This window comes from Dasypus novemcinctus, chromosome 23 (assembly GCF_030445035.2).
Source record: "Dasypus novemcinctus isolate mDasNov1 chromosome 23, mDasNov1.1.hap2, whole genome shotgun sequence".
Taxonomy (NCBI): domain Eukaryota; kingdom Metazoa; phylum Chordata; class Mammalia; order Cingulata; family Dasypodidae; genus Dasypus; species Dasypus novemcinctus.
Genome location: NC_080695.1, coordinates 17,685,870 through 17,703,396, shown reverse-complemented (window position 1 = coordinate 17,703,396; position 17,527 = coordinate 17,685,870). Strand labels below are relative to the sequence as shown.

General features: G+C 52.2%; 1 protein-coding gene across 3 annotated transcripts in view; it reads left to right on the top strand.

Moving 5' to 3' along the window:
• Positions 1 to 319: 319 nt before the first annotated feature.
• POR (cytochrome p450 oxidoreductase) overlaps positions 320 to 17,527 on the top strand; it is an 83,255-nt gene continuing 66,047 nt past the window's right edge. Inside the window, exon 1 of one of the 3 annotated variants that reach the window (XM_058285917.2) lies at positions 320 to 400. The gene's annotated coding sequence lies outside the window, so the exon portion shown is untranslated. Of the gene's footprint in view, positions 401 to 3,291; positions 4,190 to 13,312; positions 13,490 to 17,527 lie in introns of those variants that run through there. The other 2 variants (XM_071211176.1, XM_058285916.2) reach the window with 2 other exon arrangements.

Genomic DNA, 17,527 nt, shown 5'->3' with positions numbered 1-17,527 from the left:
TCCTGGTGTGGGGGTCTGGCTCCCCGAGAGGACTGAAGGGTCCCAATGAGCCTCAGTCCCCTGGGCCCAGCTCCACGGGAGCCAGAGCCTGCCTGGGCAGGTTTCAGCGCTCCCTCTGGAGGGCGGAGGGCGGAGGGCCCTGGCCAGGGCGGGCGCGGCTCTGGAACCAGCTCTGGCCTCAGCTGCCACCTTCGGTGCCCAGCAGGGGACTCGGGGTGGGGGCACTTCTCAGGTGCAAATACCATGACGGGCTACACCCCTAATCCCTGGGGCCACGCCTCTCTGTCCCATAAATAGCCACAGCAGGCCTCCAGCCCTGGAAAGCCAGTTCGGCCCTCAGCTTAGGACCTGGCCCAGCTGCTCGGCCCTGCCTGGGGTGCCCGCACCTCCAGCTGCCCAGGTGGGTGCCTCCTCAGCACAGGCAAGGTGGCGGGGCGGAGGGCCAGAGGCTGGGCGCCTGAGGGCAGCTGTCTTCCTGCCCCTCTGAGGGAAGCTGGGTTCAGGAGGGCAGAGGCCAGGCTGCAGGTACCGGCGGGGAGGGGAGGGTGGCAGCCCTGAGGTCTGGGGAGGAGGCCAAGCTGCTGGCCCGGCTCTGCCATGCTCTCACTCCTGTCCTGGTCTGGGGGTGGGGGCAGATGGCCAGGGAAGGGGGAAGTTGCTAGTTTGGGTCCGATCCCCCTACCTGTGCCCAGGTCAGGGTGGTATAGTGGAAAAAGCCTCGACAGGGACGCTGAACGGAGGACTCTAGCCCCAGCTCTATCCCTGATTTGCTGTGTGACCTTGAGCAAGAGCGTCAACCTCTCTGGACTGAGTTTTCTCACCTGTCCAATCAGGAGGTGGGATGTGCGAGTCTTTAAGGCCCACCCCATGCTGACGTTCTCTGATTTGGGCACGCGGGTGGGCCCAGGTGTCAGTGCCCTGGCTCATCTCTCCTCCACCCCTCCCGCCCTCACCCTAATTCCATCCTGCAGCCATTTCCAATTTCCAGCCCTGAGCCCCAAGCAAAGAACTGGTGACTTTGGGATATTTTCCAAGGCCTCGTGAGGTGGTGGGCGGAGCTGGGGGTGGCTTGAGGGAAGAGGGGTGGCGTGCCCAAGGCAGCCCAGCTGGAGAGGCATGGAGGCTGGCCCTGTCAAGGCCGGGGGTGGCTGTACAAATCCAGCAGGCCTGGACGGGCTGACAGCCCAGCTGCAGCGGGGGAGGGCTGTGTCCCTGGAGAACCACGCCAGATCTCTCCAGCCCTGTGCTTCCCGGACCACCTGCGGGGGCCGCACCAGAGGAACTCGTGGAAACGCAGGCCGCTTCCTGGCCTCTTGCCCTGGAAGTTTAGAAGCCACTGCTCCGGACGCCCTGGGAAGGGGTGGGGGCGAGACTGGAGATGGTTCCGGCCACCGTCTGCAGCCCAGGAGACCGGACCCTGGAATCTCCATGGAGTGGTCACTAGCAGCCATCAGGAACTGGGGACCCCAAGGCACTGGGCTTAAGCCCCGAGACGGGGAGACCCTTTACAAAGGGGACGGGGAGGACCTCAGCGGAGGAGACACACTCTTAAAACGAGGCTGCGGGCAATTGTTGGCAATGGCAGGCAGGCCAGACACCCTGAGGCTGGGACTGACCCCACATGGCTCCTTCCTTCTCAGATGAAATACTAATCCTTCTTGAAAAACATGTTCTGGGAAATAAGGCCAGGCCCACTTTTTCTTTCATGAGCCACAGCATCACCTTTTTCTATTGGTGAACGTGACAGGGCCATCACTGCCAAATAATTGAAATAATCCTGTAATCTTCCCAGAAGGTCTGGGCGAGAGGCTGATCGGGTTTCCTTCCCTGTGGGACATGTCTCCTCAAAAGCAGAGGGTTCCTCACACGCCCCCGAGAACCACCTCCCAGAGGCAAAGTCTCTCCGAAGCCAAATACGGGCAAAGGCCCTCAGAGGGCCGCTCTGGAAAGGGTCTTGTGAAAAATAATTTTGAAACCTGAAAATAGTGATTGGCGACAGGAGCTCTTCTACTCTTTTCATAGGCAGCTCGTCCTCTGGGCCTGGAGTCAAGGCCCTCCCCAAGCCGTTGCTTAGCTCTTCCACCCACAGGACAAGAAAATAGGGTGCCCTCCCCTGTGTCCCTGCACCCAGACCCCGAGAATTCATCGTTAAAACTCAGAAACTATCATCACGTTCCCCTCCTCCGCTCTTTGAGCCAACCCTGGGAGGCTCGTGCCCATTTTAGAGATGAGGACACTGAGGCCCAGAGAGGCGTGGAAATCTCTTCAGCTCCAGGATCCCTATTGGCTGGAGCCTCTTCCAAGGAAGTGACCCCGTGATAACTGAAAACAATGTGAGTGTCAATGAAACCCACCGACCTGTGACTTTAACAAAATGAAACAAGTTCGTTCCTGAAATAAATCCTACTTGGTCATGGTGTATAATCCTTTTAGTATAAAAGAAATGAAACAAGTGTGGGAGAATCGTACTTATAATACTTTATTCTCTTCCTTGAGGAGGCCCCCACTATGCACTGGGCCCCCCAAAGCCTGCTCCAGTGCTGCCAGGGTCTCTCGGGGAGTAAGTGGCATGGACGTGGGGCCACGAGCCCGCTGCCTTGCCCTCTCCTCTCTTTCCTGCTGCCACTCCCTCCTCCTTCCCCAGGCCTGTTCCTACTATCCTAGAGAAAAATGAGCTGGAATGTTCCACTTGTTTATCAGGAAAGGTAAGTGAATAGATTCCGGGGAAATGGAGAGCATAGATACTCTTACTCCACATCATATTTTAAAAATAATCCCATCATCTCCATCAAATGGGGACTAATTAGACGAACTCATATTGGGAAAGGTGGAAATGGCACAGACATGCATTTCAGCTCATTCGAAGAGACACTTTCCGAGATTTCCGAGGTGAGGGGGCTGCCTGTAAAGGGGCGCAGTCAAGGGATGTAGGCAGAAAGAAGCTGGAAGCCATTCCAGACCGAAAAGGGGCTTCCAAACGGGGGGAGGAGGGTTCAGGCAGAGGTTATGTAAGTTGGGACCTTGAGAGTCTTTGGGGACAGAAGCACTGAAGGAGACTCGCCCGGCAGGGAGGCCAGTGAGCAAAGGAGAGAGGGCCGCAGGGCTGGGGGTGGGTGGGCAGGAAGCGGCTTGGAGGCCTGCGATGGCCTTGGCTTGGGGAGCATTGTGTCAGCTCGGCAGCTCTGGCTCTGGCCTGGTCTGTGCCTGCCTCCCCAGCACTGGCCTGCAGGAGGCGGGCGGCTCTCATGGGGCGTGCTTGTCCTGCGGCCACTGCCAGGTCTGCGCTGCTCTGCCGGGAGGCCCTGGTCTCCCCCTGCACGCTGTGCTGAGACGAGCAGGATGAGCTGGGAAAGCCTCATTTCAGTGTCGGCTCAGCCTGGGACCCCGCTGGATGCAGTGCAAGCTGCCTCCAGGGGCCTAGGAAGAACTGTATTTGCTTGGCGTCACAGGGGGTACAGAAGCGGAATCTGGCACTGGGAGGGATCTGAGAGATCAACTGCCTGATAAACTGTCAGTGAGCCTGCACGCCAGAGCAGGCGAGAGAGAGGGTTTCCGGAGGGTCCTTTCCGGCTTTCTGGGCCTCAGTTTCCTCATCTGTACAATGGGAACAATGGCAGCCGTCCTCTGGGATTGCGGGAGGCTGTATGCAGACCTGTGGTCCTCAAACTGTAGCCTGCGTCGTCATCACCTGGAGACTGTGGGGCCGTACCCCCAGAGTTTCTGAGTCAGTCGGTCTGGGGAGTGCCCTGAAAGTTGGCACTGCTAACGAGTCCCCAGGTGAGGCTGGTGCTGCTGGCTCGGGGAATGCACTTTGAGAACCACTGAACTAGAAGGTGCTGGAATGTGAGTTGGCCAGGAGACCCGCAGCCCCTCCAGGCCAGGGACTGGCTTGGATCCCTCCCACTTCTGCCAAGGGACTGCTCAGCCCCGGCACAAAGCCCCTGCTCTCAGGAAGTGCTGCTTGACCCAAACAGGTGATGAAAGCCAAGCAGGCGCCACCGAGGCGCTTGCCACTGGTCGCCATGGCAACAGCTGGCAGCTTGTGGATGTGAGGAACGCTGGCACGGGGCTCCTGGCAATACCGGGGAGAGAAAACAAAGGTCCTGGAGCAGCAGCACGTGGACGAGAAGGGAGGGCCTGGTGTGGCCGGGGTGCCCTCCCCGTTCCGCAGAAGCTCGCCCCCGCTCTGGTGAGCAAAGCCAGGGAGCTGGAACTTGGGTTACGTAACCGGGAGAGGAACAAAGGGGAGGAAGGGGTGGGAGGACGGGAGGGAGGAAAGAGGGCAGGAACCACGGGCCTGGGAACACTGACCGACCCGGCGATTTTACGCGTGTTAACCCGTTTAATCCTCACCCAAACCCCGCTTCGGGCGGTGCTACAAGGCTCCCGGTGCCCACAGGACACATCGGCGGTCACACGCCAGCTGGGCTGCTGTTGCCAAAGGCCACACGTGTGCCTTCAGGCCAGGGCTGTCTCTTTGGAATGGGTGAACTTTGCGCAGGGTTAGGACCTCGGGGAGTGGGGGCAGCAGGGAGGCAGGCAGGAAGCCTGGGGATATGGACATGTTTTTGATATTATACCATACTTTATTGATGGAATGTTGGTATGATGAAACAATTGAAATGAATACTTCGTGAAAAAATACAAGATAATTAAGTGAGATGCTTTTGGAAATTACCAGAGATGAACGCTATTAGAGGATGTAAATACTGAGTTCCAAGGGAGAAAGAAAAGGTGGTTGGTGGTGCGTTTTATGTTGAGTACATCAGAAGATCCATCATATGACTTTTTTTCCCCCACATTTTTTATGATTATCTTTTTTTAAAATGTACTTGTATCACACTATTTTTTTATACCTTAGTCTGCCTGGCTGGTCACATCTTCACTGCACCCTTTCTCTCTTCATCTGTTCTCATTTTCGGATCCATCCCAGTCATCCTTTGGACACCCCACCCCCACCCCCAGTTCTGGCCCAGTCAACCTAATATGTTTCTCAAATTTGAGTGTGAATAAGAATGGCGCTTATTTAAACTTCCAGCTTCTGCCTTGCCCCTGGAGATTCAGATCCAGGGGCTTAGGGATGCCTTAGGGACTGGCAGTTTGGACAAGGTGCATCGAACGCCCTTGGAGACAGGCTGGCCCACTGCTGGGAGAGTCCCCAGGGCTCAGGGACTTCTGGGCCCAGTGCCCTGGCTATCCCGGTGCTCTCCTCTTAGCTGTTCCCTGGGAGCCACGGGGATTTATCGAGGCCCCAAAACACTGTCTACAGAAGGCATATCCACCGCTGCCCTGTCCGGCTGGCTGGCCAGCTCACCCCAAACCGTCAGGGCCACACACCTGCCTTCGTGAGCCCCGCGGCCAGGGCCTCTGCTCTCTTTTGTAAGGACCCGCCTCTCAAGCAGGAGGCGTGGAGGAGGGCACAGCCGGCTGCCCGAGAGCAGAGCTGGGATATCTGGGGCTCCTTGCAAAAGAGATTTGGGCAGAGAAGCATCCCAATTTCAGAGAAAGAACAGGTTCTGGAGTGCATCCCTCAGATGGAGCTGCTCCATTTCCCTGCCTCAGTTTCCTCATCTGTCAAAAGGGAGTGAGACCAAGAGCTCAACACAGAGTTTTAAGAAGTTCAAGGCCCTCCCAGGCTCGCTGTCAGGCACAAGGTTTGGCCAGGGCCTTGGATGTCAGGGCCGGGAGTCTTCAGACTCCTCTCTCCTCTTTGACAGTAAAGCCTCCTCTGGGTACCTGCCTTACACCTGCACAGAGTTCACACCTTCATCCTTTGACCTTCACGGGCCTCAGAACAGCGCTGAGAAGGGACAGAATCCTTACCCCCCATTTTGTGATAAGGAAATTGATTTCTTATCCAGGGAGGCAAATAAAGGGACTTGCCCAAGGCCACACATCTGGATAGCGCAACGAAATTTGGTCCTTGATCTCCAGACAGAGATTCTGTACTTCTGGGATGGCCTCATCCCTAACTCAGGGTCCTCAGAGCCCTGTGGGTCCAGGAAGACTTTCTTTTTTTTTTAAAGATTTATTTTTTATTTATTTCTCTCCCCTTCCCCCCGTTGTCTGCTCTCTGTGTCCATTCGCTGTGTGTTCTTCCGTGTCTGCTTGCATGCTTGTCAGGGGTACCGGGAATCTGTGTCTCCTTTTGTTGCATCATCTTGCTGTGTCAGCTCTCCGTGTGCGCAGCGCCACTCCTGGGCAGGCTGTGCTTTTTTCGCGCTGGGCGGCTCTGCTTGGGGCACACTCCTTGCGCTTGGGTCTCCCCTACTTGGGGGACACCCCTGCGTGGCACAGCACTCCTTGTGCACATCAGCACTGTGCATGGCCAGTTCATCACATAGGTCAGGAGGCCCTGGGTTTGAACCCTGGACCTCCCATGTGATAGGCGGATGCTCTATCAGTTGAGCCAAATCTGTTCCCCGCAGGAAGACTTTCAAATTCACCTACTCTGAACTCTCAGGGAACCCTCCCAAGGGAACCAGCCAAGGCAAAGCTTAACTCAAAGGGATCCGAGGGCCTGTGGCAGTGCTGCGATCACTGTGTCCGAGAGCCAGAGGGAGAAGGCTCCCATCAATCTGTCAACCGTACCCCTCCAGGGCCGTGGGCAACGTCAACCTAATTTCTCTGAGAGCCGAGCTCCTCTGGGATCCTCATCTCCTTCTTTTCCTGAGGGGATGGATCAGTCCCTTCTGGACATGCTCGGAGGGAGGCCCTGACCGAGGCAGAGGCTTATACAGCCTGACCCCAGGGATTCTGCAAGCCCCTGCTGACCTGAGGAGGAGACGATGCCTGAGTCGGAGGGAGCAGGGAGGAGTCAGGCCACTGGGCCGGGGGACCCCCAAGAGCTGGGGGCTGGTACTGTCAGCCAGAAGGGGCTGCCTGGGGTGGGAGTGGGGGGTCCTGCCCCCGTGCGAGGAATGGTAGCCCTCCCAAGTGAGAGCTGAACAGCCCCTGCCTCAGGGCTGGGCCGTGGGCTGGGGAGCCCCTACCTACTGGGGAAGGAGGCCCTGCCAGGGTTGGAGAGCGGTGGGAAGGGTTTGGGCACACTTCACAAACCTTTCCTGAGCACGTGCTGGGGCTGGGCATTTTGCACACAGTTGAAGAACTTTACACCCGGCCCCAGCATTCCAGTCAGGGGCCCCAAGAATAATTCCCCTAACCCCCACTGTTAGGGGCTTCCCTACTTGCTTGGAAAGAGAGGCTCCTTTGGGGGTAGGGCACTGACACCTGGGTTCAAATCTTGGCTTTGCCCTTACCAATTGTGGACCCTTAGGACGAATCTCTCCACCTCTCTGTGCCTCCCTGTTTACTCACCTGTCAAATGGGGATCATCGTGTATACTTTTAGAAGATTTGCATCAAGAAGCAGAATTTTTAGCACAGTGTTTGGGATCTGGTTGAAGTTCAATCCATGATAGTCAGCTCCTCCTTCCACCCCCCCATCCCATAGCAAGTGGGAAGATACAGCAAGTGCTCAGAACTTTGGGCTCCGAAGGCTTTGAGGGGGTCACTTCTTCAAAAGGCACCGATACAAGGTACACTTGGCTTTGTGGGATGCCTCATCCTTGAAAGCTTTTTCCTGGAAGAAGATGCTTTGCTTTGGGGCCAGCTTCCAGTCCCCCAGCCTCTGTTCTCAGGTTGCTCACCTTCTCAGGAGAGCCTTTGGCAGGGGGGCTGTGGGGCCAGACTGCCTGCAGCAGGGAAAGGCCCCCCATCCTGGTGGCCTCCCATCTCCCCTTAGCAGTTCAGTTCAGCCCTTCCTGAGGTGCGCTGAATGCATCCACTCCTGTACCTACACCTGGACAAACCTCTTCTTCCATTCTGTTCAGTGGAGAGAGCCTGAAAAAAAAAAGCAGGGTCCTGGACAGGCCACAGAGTCCTCACCCTGCAAGGACCAGGGCTGGTGGCAGCCCTGCCCTCCACCTCCCTCTGCCCCAAACCCGGGCTTTGCTGCTCTGGCCCATCCCATGACTGCTTCTCTGACTCCTGCTCCCTTTCACCCAAGCCCAAGCTCCTTAACTCTACCCTGTCCTTCCTGGATTCTCTGTGGGTTCATCCTGCATTTGGCAGGACTTGTGGAGGGAGATTAATTGAGAGGGCTGCTAACATGCGGGTGCCCTAGAGGGACCACAGCCTTGGGTGGACATAGACAGATAAATACGCAGAAGAACAACCTTCCTCGTGGCTCAGAGGAATACAAATGCACAGCGTATCCAAGGGCCTGCCCAGTTTTGCTGGAAGGTGGAGTTTGTCGAGGGGAGTTCAGAAGTTCAAGCTGGAAAGATAGGTTGGTGGAAGTGGATGCGGCTCAAGCATTTGGACGCCTGCCTACCACATGGGAGGTCCCAGGTTTGGTTCCCGGTGCCTCCTAGAGAAAAGACGAGAAAACAGAGAGAGTGCACAACTAATGGACACAGAGAGCAGGCAGCGAGCACAAACATTGGGGGATGAGGGGAGTAGAAATAAATAATCTTTAAGGGGAAAAAAAAGGGGCTAGATTTTGAATGCCCTTGAATTCCAGCTAAGGAGAGCCACTTAGTCCACAAACTGATTGTGCACCTGCGCTGGGAATGGACACCCAGATAGGAATTCAGCCTCTATCCTGGACAGCAGCAAATCTGGACTGGGCAAGAGAAGGAGGAGAAGGTCTTAGGGAAAAGCTTTATAGCACCAAATCCTTGAAGAGATTGAGGCTCTATCTCTTTTAAATACAACCGAAAAAAAAAAAAGTAAAAAAAAAAAACCTGGGCAATTTGCAGTTCCAAGAAGAGGACAAGCTATCTGGAAAGGGCCCTGAGGCCATGGGCATCACAGGCTCTGCTGTGTACACAACTGGGTCCCACATCTCAACAATGTCAACATTGCTGGGTGACTTGTCTTTTAGGCCTAATCTACAGCCAAAGCAAATATTTTGTGTTTAGAATGAAAATACTATCACGCTTGATAAAAAAAAGTTTCAGTGGATGTACTTGGGAGGTAGAGACGGGAGGCAGGGGAGAGCCAAGTGTAGAGGATGCTGAAAGCCTCACCTCACAGTGTTGAGGGGTATTTCCTGCAGGGATGGGACCAGGAAATAAAGGCCCAAGGCTGCTATTTAAATGAAAGGAGTTTTGTATAAGAAATAATGTTGGAAAGGCAGGGGCAGGAGAGCAGGCTGTAGTTTGAGTGACCTCACTCATAAGCTAGCAGCTCTACAGAAAAGGTCGAAAATATCAGGTACAGGACAACTACCACCGCCAGGAGCATTGTCCATCAGCCTGGAGATAAGGATCAGAATGAAATGCTAGGGAGCGAGATGTGGCTCAAGCAGTTGAGCGCCCGCTTCCCACATGGGAGGTCCTGGGTTTGTGTTTGCTGCCTCCTAAAACAGAAACAACAAGCAAAACAAATGAGAAAACCAATCAGGGGAGCCAATGTGGCTCAGTGGTTGAGCAGCGGCTTCCCATATACGAGGTTCTGGGTTCAATCTCTAGCCGCCAGCACCTCAAGAAAAAAAGTGCTAAACAGGAAAAGGAGTTATTCTTTCTGGGCAGTGAAAGTGAGGAAAAAAGGAGGACAGTTGGCAGGAAACTGTTTATAATCCTGCACAGGCATGATTCTGATTTTTTTTTAAAAAAGATTTATTTCTTTCCCCCCTCCCCCAGTTGTCTGTTCTCTGTGTCTATTCGCTGCGTGTTCTTTGTCCGTTTCTGTTGTTGTGCGTGGGGCTCCCCTATGCGGGGGACACCTGGCGTGGCAGGGCACTCCTTGCGCGCATTAGCAGTGCTCATGGGTCAGCTCCACACGGGTCAAGGAAGCCCAGGGATTTGAACCACGGACCTCCCATGTGGTAGATGGACGCCCTAACCACTGGGCCAAGTCCACTTCCCATGATTCTGATTTTTTAAAAAACACAATTAAGAGTCACTATTCTTTAAGTATTGGGATCCAATAAAGGAGTTGGTTCTTTGGCCAGTGACAAGACTGTTTGGGTGTTAAAAAAGTATTTAGGTACTCAACTAAGAATGGGTAAAACATAAATTACGAAATTTGGAAGATAGAGGGTGTGCAGTGAAGTTTTCTTTCACCTTTGGTCTTTTTCTAAGATTTTAAAATTTATTTATCCGTTCCCCCCCCCCCCCCCCGTTGTCTGATCTCTGTGTCCATTCCCTGTGTGTTCTTCTGTGTCCACTTGCATTCTTCTCAGTGGCACCCGGAATCCGTGTCTCCTTTTGTTGTGTCATCTTGCTGCATCAGCTCTGTGTGTGTGCAGCACCATTCCTGGGCAGGCTGCACTTTTTTCACGCTGGGCGGCTCTCCTTACCGGGCACGCTCCTTGTGCGTGGGGCTCCCCCATGCGGGGGACACACGTGCATGGCAGGGCACTCCTTGAGCGCATCAGCACTGCGCGTGGGCCACTCACCACAAGGGTCAGGAGGCCGTGAGTTTGAACCCTGGACCTCCCATGTGGTAGGCGGACCCTCTGTCAGTTGAGCCAAATCCACCTCCCTCATCTTTGGTCTTGATACTCCCCAGTTCTCTCCAGAGACAACTAATGTTCCCATTTTTTTTTTTTTTTAACTTACACGGATATTTCACACATATACAAACAAGTAAGTATTAACAGTACGCATATTCTCTCCTCACTTCCTCCAACCCAGATACGTTTTGAAAACACCATTTGTTGCACCCTCTACCTATTGCAGCCAGATTCCTCTAGGTTCTCAACTATGTTACATAAAAGAATTTAAGAACATGCCGGTTTAGTTAGGCCAGTAATTTATTAAGGAAATGGGAGAAGAGAATAGAAACTGGAGAAAATAACAGATTATGGGTCCCCAGGTGTAGCTGTGGGTTGCTCCAGGCAGAGAGAGAGAGATTTAGTGGGTTGCTAATGTTTACGGGTGCAGTCCCAGATGTTTGCTGTTTTGATTGGTTACGCCACTCATTGGTTGCCCAGGGGGGCCAGTGATAAGGTCAAGTGGCTTTTTCTTGACCCTGGATGAAATCTCATTCCAAATGGAGGATTCTCGCAGGGTTCTTCCAGCAGCCTTCTGGTGGGGTCTTTCCCTCAGGCAGTTTCCAGGTGGGGTTCCATGGCCACTCGTTTCACTGCCAGGTTTTTCTGCCAGATTTTAGATTCGTCTTCCCATTCCCTAAACTAGCCTGCCTCACCTGCTACTTTGCACCTTGCATTCTGCTCTTTACCAATTTATCTCAGACATCATTCTGATTAGCTCACCAGCTAATCAGAGCTTCCTTGTTTGTCTCCTTTTTATAGCTGGGTGGTATCCATATATAGATATAGCAACAGTGAACGATGGTGCCTATTTCCCCACAGTTCTACCAACAGTGTGTCATCAAGTGTCTTGATTTTGCTATAGGTGAAAAATGATATCTCAATGAAGTTTTCATTTGCATTTATATGTGAACGTTTTCCTGTGGTTAAGAGCCACTTGTATTTCTTTTTGTGTGTACTGATGATTCATATCTTTTGCTATTTGTTATTTGTGCTCTTTTTCCTTATTAATGAGTAGGGGCTCTTTATTAGGGAAATTGGTCCTTTGGCTATGATGAGTTGCAAATCTTTGCTCCTTGTTGTCATTTATCCTTTGACTTTACCTGTAAGTTTTAGTCAGACAGCCAGTTTTAGTTTTTGTGTAGGGCTGAATTCTCAAATCTTTTCATCTATGGCTGCTGGGGTAGGTGCCATATTCAGAAAGTCCTCTTAGATGTTAATTTAAATTTAAGTTAGTGTAAGACGTAAGGTGTGCTTCCATTGTACAATTTTGCCCCAGCTAGTTAGTGAGGGGATGTTTGGGGTGGTAATGGGGCAGGAAGGTAGGACAGTGTCAGGGCAGTCTATGAGTTAGAGAAGATTCCTGGGTGTAGGAGGTACTGAGGGTGGCGTGCACAGACAGGAAGCTTCTGAGACATCCAAGTGAAAAGTGAAACTAGGTGGGCCAAACTAGGGCAGAGGTAGCTTGATAGATGAGAAGGGCACATCCTGGAGATAGACTCCAATCACATGACTCAATTACTGGCTTGACAGGAGAAGGCAGAAGAAGAGGCCTTTTTTCCTGACTCACTGATATTATTATTAGCAGAGCAAAAGGACCCAGAGTTCTGGCTCACAGAAGAGGGAGTAGGCACAGGGGTTGCAAGGACTCAGAGCCGAAGTTTGAAGCAGCAGTCGGCCATTCAGGAAAGTAGTCCAACAGGGCACGGAAAAGGTGGGACCAGGTACCAGAAATCTGGGCGACTGAATTGCAGGGTTCTCCTAGTAGAGAAGTTATATGTTCAGTCCCTTAATGGGCACCGCGAGCCTGCCCTGGGGCTCCTGCATTCATCAAACCTGTTATAGAGGCTGGTCCCTGGCCCCAAGAAGCCTAACGCTGAGGCCACGGCAACGAGCCCCTCTTTATGTAGGGCTCTATTTTCAAAGTATTTGGCCGTCAGTTGGCTGGTTTTCGAAGTATTTGGCCGTCAGTTGGCTGGTGCCGATTTTACAGATGCAGAGTGGCCTCAGAAAAGTGAGCTGCCCTCTCTGTTCCACAGAGAAATCGCCGCGGGAGCCTGGAATAATGACAAGAATGGCACTGCTTTACATTTCTAGAGCGTCTGCTATCGCACATGGCTTCTGTCACGGAATCCTCACAACCCTCTAACGTAGAAACCAGAGCCGGGGCGGCATTCCCATCCCCACCAAAGCAGCCAGGTTCTGGAAACTCAGGTGTCCTCTCCCCCTCGCCCCGGCCCCCCGGCCTCCAGCCTCGCCCCCAGCTCCTTCAATCAGACCAGCATTTTTTTTTTCCATTAAAAAAATTTATTTTGGTAAGATATATATATAACAAAACTTGCCATTTTAATATTTTTAAGCAAACAATTAAGTGATATTAATTACATTCACAATGTTGTGCCATCATCACCCACTATCTGTTGTGTTTTTTTAATTCATTTTTTTAAGAATATTACATTCAAAAAATATGAAGTCCCATTCAACCCCACCGCCCCCACCCCCCACTTCCCCCACAGCAACACTCTCTCCCATCATCATGACACATCCATTGCATCAGACCAGCATTGCAAGCGGTCAGGCTGGAGGGGTCCGGCACCCTCCGGGCACCCGGCCTCGTCGTTTTCAGGCGAGGGAACTGAAAATCGCCGAGGGGAAGCGGCCGCGCGCACGGCCAGCGGGTGAGCTCCCGCCGGGGCAGCAGCGCGTCCTGGGGCGGGCGGGGCCGCCGCCGCGCCGACTTCCACCAGCCGGGGGAGGACGTGCTTGACTCCGACGCGAAAGGGGCGTGGCCGGACCGGGCCGGACCAAGAACACCGATTCGCAGGGGGGGGGAAGAAGAGGCCGGGCTTCGGGAGCGCGTGAGGTCGCATTGGGCGGAGAGGCGGCCCCTGGCGGCCACGCCCCCACCCCCGCGGGCGGTGGTAGCGCCTCAGTAGTGCGGGCCTGCGTCCTGCTCAGGTGCCGGGGAGAGCCGTGCTGACCGCTCGAGGTGAGTGTGCGCGACGGCGGGCGTGGGGTTGGCGAGGTCGAGGCGCCGGGGGGACGCCGGGGCTCCCGAGCCGGGCGCTTCATTCCGTCCGCCTCGGTCACTCGGGCCCTCAGCACTGAGGATGGGCTCTCGGGCCGGGTCGCCGCCTTGGGGGTTCGCGCGAAAGGCGAGTCTCCCACCCCGACCCTTCCTCGGTGGCCCTTCCGCTCACTCTGGCTCCTTGGGGCGGCTGGAGGGTCCTCGTTTCCACCGCCGAGGCCGAGGGCATCCGGTAGGCCGTCCGGCCAAGGATCGGGTCTCGGCGGCAAAGGGGTCGGGCTCCAGACCCTGCGCCACCACCCTCGGGCTTAGCCACTTTTCCGTTCCGAACCTCGGTTTTCCCGTCTGAACGATGGGCCTCGTGAGGCAGCAAATTATTGGGGGGTAACTGTCATGTAGGAGGCGCTCGATGAATGCCAGTGGAGCCCGAATCTGACCCTGCAGCATCAGGTGGGCTCAGGTCGAGGGCGCAGGGACACCCAGCCAGTCCGGCCTGTCCTGGAGGAGGGGCAGTGACCCTCGCAGGCAGGTGCCTGGGCGGCTGCGGTGACGCACTCTGACCCGGCTTCCCAGGGCAGTCGCCGTGGCTCCCTTAGCTAGTGGGAATATTTGGGTAAGAGGTCGAGATCTCCTGGGTGGCGGGGCTTTTTGTTTTTCCGTTCTCCAGGTAAGTCACCCTCGTGTAAGTTGATGACCAATGCTGAGGAGTTTGGAGCCATTTCTGTGAGAATGGCTGCCTCTTCTCATAGCCCCATAAAGCTGCCGTCTACCCTCCCACCTAGGGAACTGTGCTTGCACAAAGGAAGACTGGACTGGAGTGGGGGTTCCTAGATTTCAATCTTGGCTCCTTGACCCTCTGTTTCCTCCTCTGTAGCCCAGGTAGTAATACAGCCCACCCTGCTGCCCCAAAAAGGTTGAGATTCTGAGGATCTAAAGAGAGGGTCTTTGAGAGTGACACTGAGAACAGGTGTTGGCTGCCCCCTTGTAAGCTAAGAGCTTATCTAGCCTCCCTGGGATTCAGTGTCCTCACTGTACACTCCTGTAATTCCTCATTCTCTCTTGTTCTTGGAAAAGGCATTGGTTCATTAACCACTCCCAAGTTCTACCTACACAAATCCCCTTTGAGAGGTTGTGGGGTTGACTTGGTTAGGAAAACAGTCCAAAGAGGCCCACTTAGTCAAACAATGAACTCAGAAGGCATCCGCTTTCTTTTTCTGTGTCCCTCTTATTTTCCTGTCGAAAGACTGGCCAACTTGAGCTTCTCATGACTTTCAGACCATCTGATGTGGAAAATTGTTTCCTTGGGCAGGCAGCTTAATTGTTGTCTAAAGTGTCCCAAATGGGCCTGCATTTCAGACCCTGGACTCTCAGCTTTCAGTTGTGTTGTGTTGTTGAAAACTTCGGAGTGGTCATAACAGCTCTCCAAAATTCTTCACCTTTAGCCCTTGAAAAAATTGTAGATGGGTTTGAAATGAAACTAACCAAGAGCTGTACTTCGGCATCTGTAAACAGCAGCATCTACTGCAGCCAATGTGTGAGAGATAGGGAACACTCTTGGGTAGTTTGAGTTTGTACACAGTCAAGGCGGGGTGGTGGGTCTGTTGTCTGACAAACCTGAGATGTTAGGTCTTGCCATTGACCCTGGGTTGAGCTTCTCTTAAGCCATTGAAAATGAGGATCCAATTTCGCTAAATGCATGTATACTTCAGAGATAGAATATTTGAAATCAGAACTACTTGGGAAATCTAGCACATTTACTTGTTAAACTTATGAAACAGTTCATAAGAATTTAGCTTTTTTCTGATGCAAGCGTTATGGAATTAAGGCTCCAAAGAGGTGGTTCCAAAGAGATCAGCAGCAGCTTTCTCCTGCTTCAGGAAAGAGCAGAGCACTGGGCTGGGAGGCAGTGAACCCTGAATTCAGACTCTGCCTCTAGCACTGTTTTTTTGGCCAGCTACCCCAGACCTGTGCTGTGGGCATCAGCTTAGTGCTTGGGGATTTGACATTTTATTATATGTCAGATTCATTTAAATTTTAAAATGAGAAGAAAGTGAAATGGAGAAATAACTATTTTCTTTTTGAGGAAGTATTTTTTTCTGTTTACCAATGTATTAAGAAAAACTATTAATAAATGATTACAGGGAAGCGGACTTGGCCCAGAGGTTAGGGCGTCCGTCTACCACATAGGGGGGTCCGCGGTTCAAACCCTGGGCCTCCTTGACCCGTGTGGAGCTGGCCCATGTGCAGTGCTGATGCGCGCAAGGAGTGCCATGCCATGCAGGGGTGCCCCCACGTAGGGGAGCCCCACGCGCAAGGAGTGTGCCCCATAAAGAGAGCTGCCCAGCGTTAAAGAAAGTTCAGCCTGCCCAGGAATGGCACCGCACACACGGAGAGCTGACACAACAAGATGATGCAACAAAAAGAAACACAGATTCCCATGTCGCTGACAACAACAGAAGCGGACAAAGAAGAACACACAGCAAATAGAGAACAGACATCTGGGGTGTAGGGGAGGGGAGAGAAATAAATAAATAAATCTTTAAAAAAAAAAAACAAACGATTACAGAAATGTGCACTATAGACTAAGTCCTTTGTAATCTTAACCTGAGACAAAATCGCCATTAGTGGTATGTAGTGTATATCCTCCAAAGGTTTTTCTTTCTTATAGCAACATTTATTATTTAAATATTGATTATTTATATTTATTGTTTCAATTTTTAAACTTGAACACATCTAAGATGATATTCATACTGAGGCTTGCTTTTTTTATTACTTAACATAGCCATTATGTCTTTCTGCTTCACTATGTAAAGATCTACCTCTTTCTTTTTTTAAACCTCATTCTTTTTAAAAATTGCAGAGTGGTACAGCAACCAGTATCATTGAGGAAATTTTGGGTCATTCCCAGCTTTTTGCTATTATGAACTTAGCTGCAATGAGGTTTTCTACTTTACTTTGTATGCTTGGACAAATGTTTTTACATAATGAATTCTTAGAAGTAGTAGAGTATTCAAATGAGTATTCATATGAGTATTCAAAATGCATATGAGTATTCAAAATGTATTCATTGAACAGATAGTGATTACCTGCTATGGACCAGGCACTAGTTCAGGTGTCAGGTATGGCAGTGACTAAAGCAGATGTCTTTCTGCCCTCGTGGACCTGATCTTCTAATCAGGGAGGTTAGCAACACAGATGGCTTGTCAGTTGGTAGTACCTGCTATGAAGATAACTAATACAGAGGAGTGTGTGTGTATGTAAATGATGTGATTTTAAATATCCACAGATATTGCCTAACTCCCCTCCAAAGGGGTGGTGTGCTATTTTCTCACTGACAGAGCCTCATCACTTTTAATTTCAGAGTTCCAAGGCCCGTTAGGAAGACTGGCCGCTAATGGTAGAGATGCTTTTATGGTCGACTCTCTGCTAAGTTTACCTATAGCTATCTACCTACCTATCTACCTGTATGTGTCTGTGTACACACACACCCTTCTAATGACCCCACAAGTTGGTGTTCCATCCATGACCATTTCCCAGCTGGGGGAACTGTTCAGAGAAGGAGTCACTTGCCCAGGGCCCCGTGGCGGAGGGTGCAGCGAGGACCCTCGCCCAGATCGTACTACTCCCAAAGCCCACGCTCGCCCTTTTGTGCTGCGTTAGCTCATTTTCTGACTGTAGAGGATTGTATTTTTGGGGTAGGGGAATTCTCCTAAGACAAATAATTGCCTCATAATACAATTGTTTCTCACCCCCCGTACCACAAGGTACATGTAAAGCCACAGCTGGCTTGTATGTCTCACTGTAGGTTTTCTTACAGTGTAAGAAACATGTATGAAAAGAGTAGCTTACAGAGAGACAGAGGATGCCAGTTCTTTATTATTACTCTTTTAAAACAGGCTGCTTTCCTGTGCGGTTCTGTTATCTGGCATTTAATAGAAGTTGAGATACACTAGGCAGGTGGGGAAAAGCACCTGGACAGGGGAGCTTACCAGTTTATAC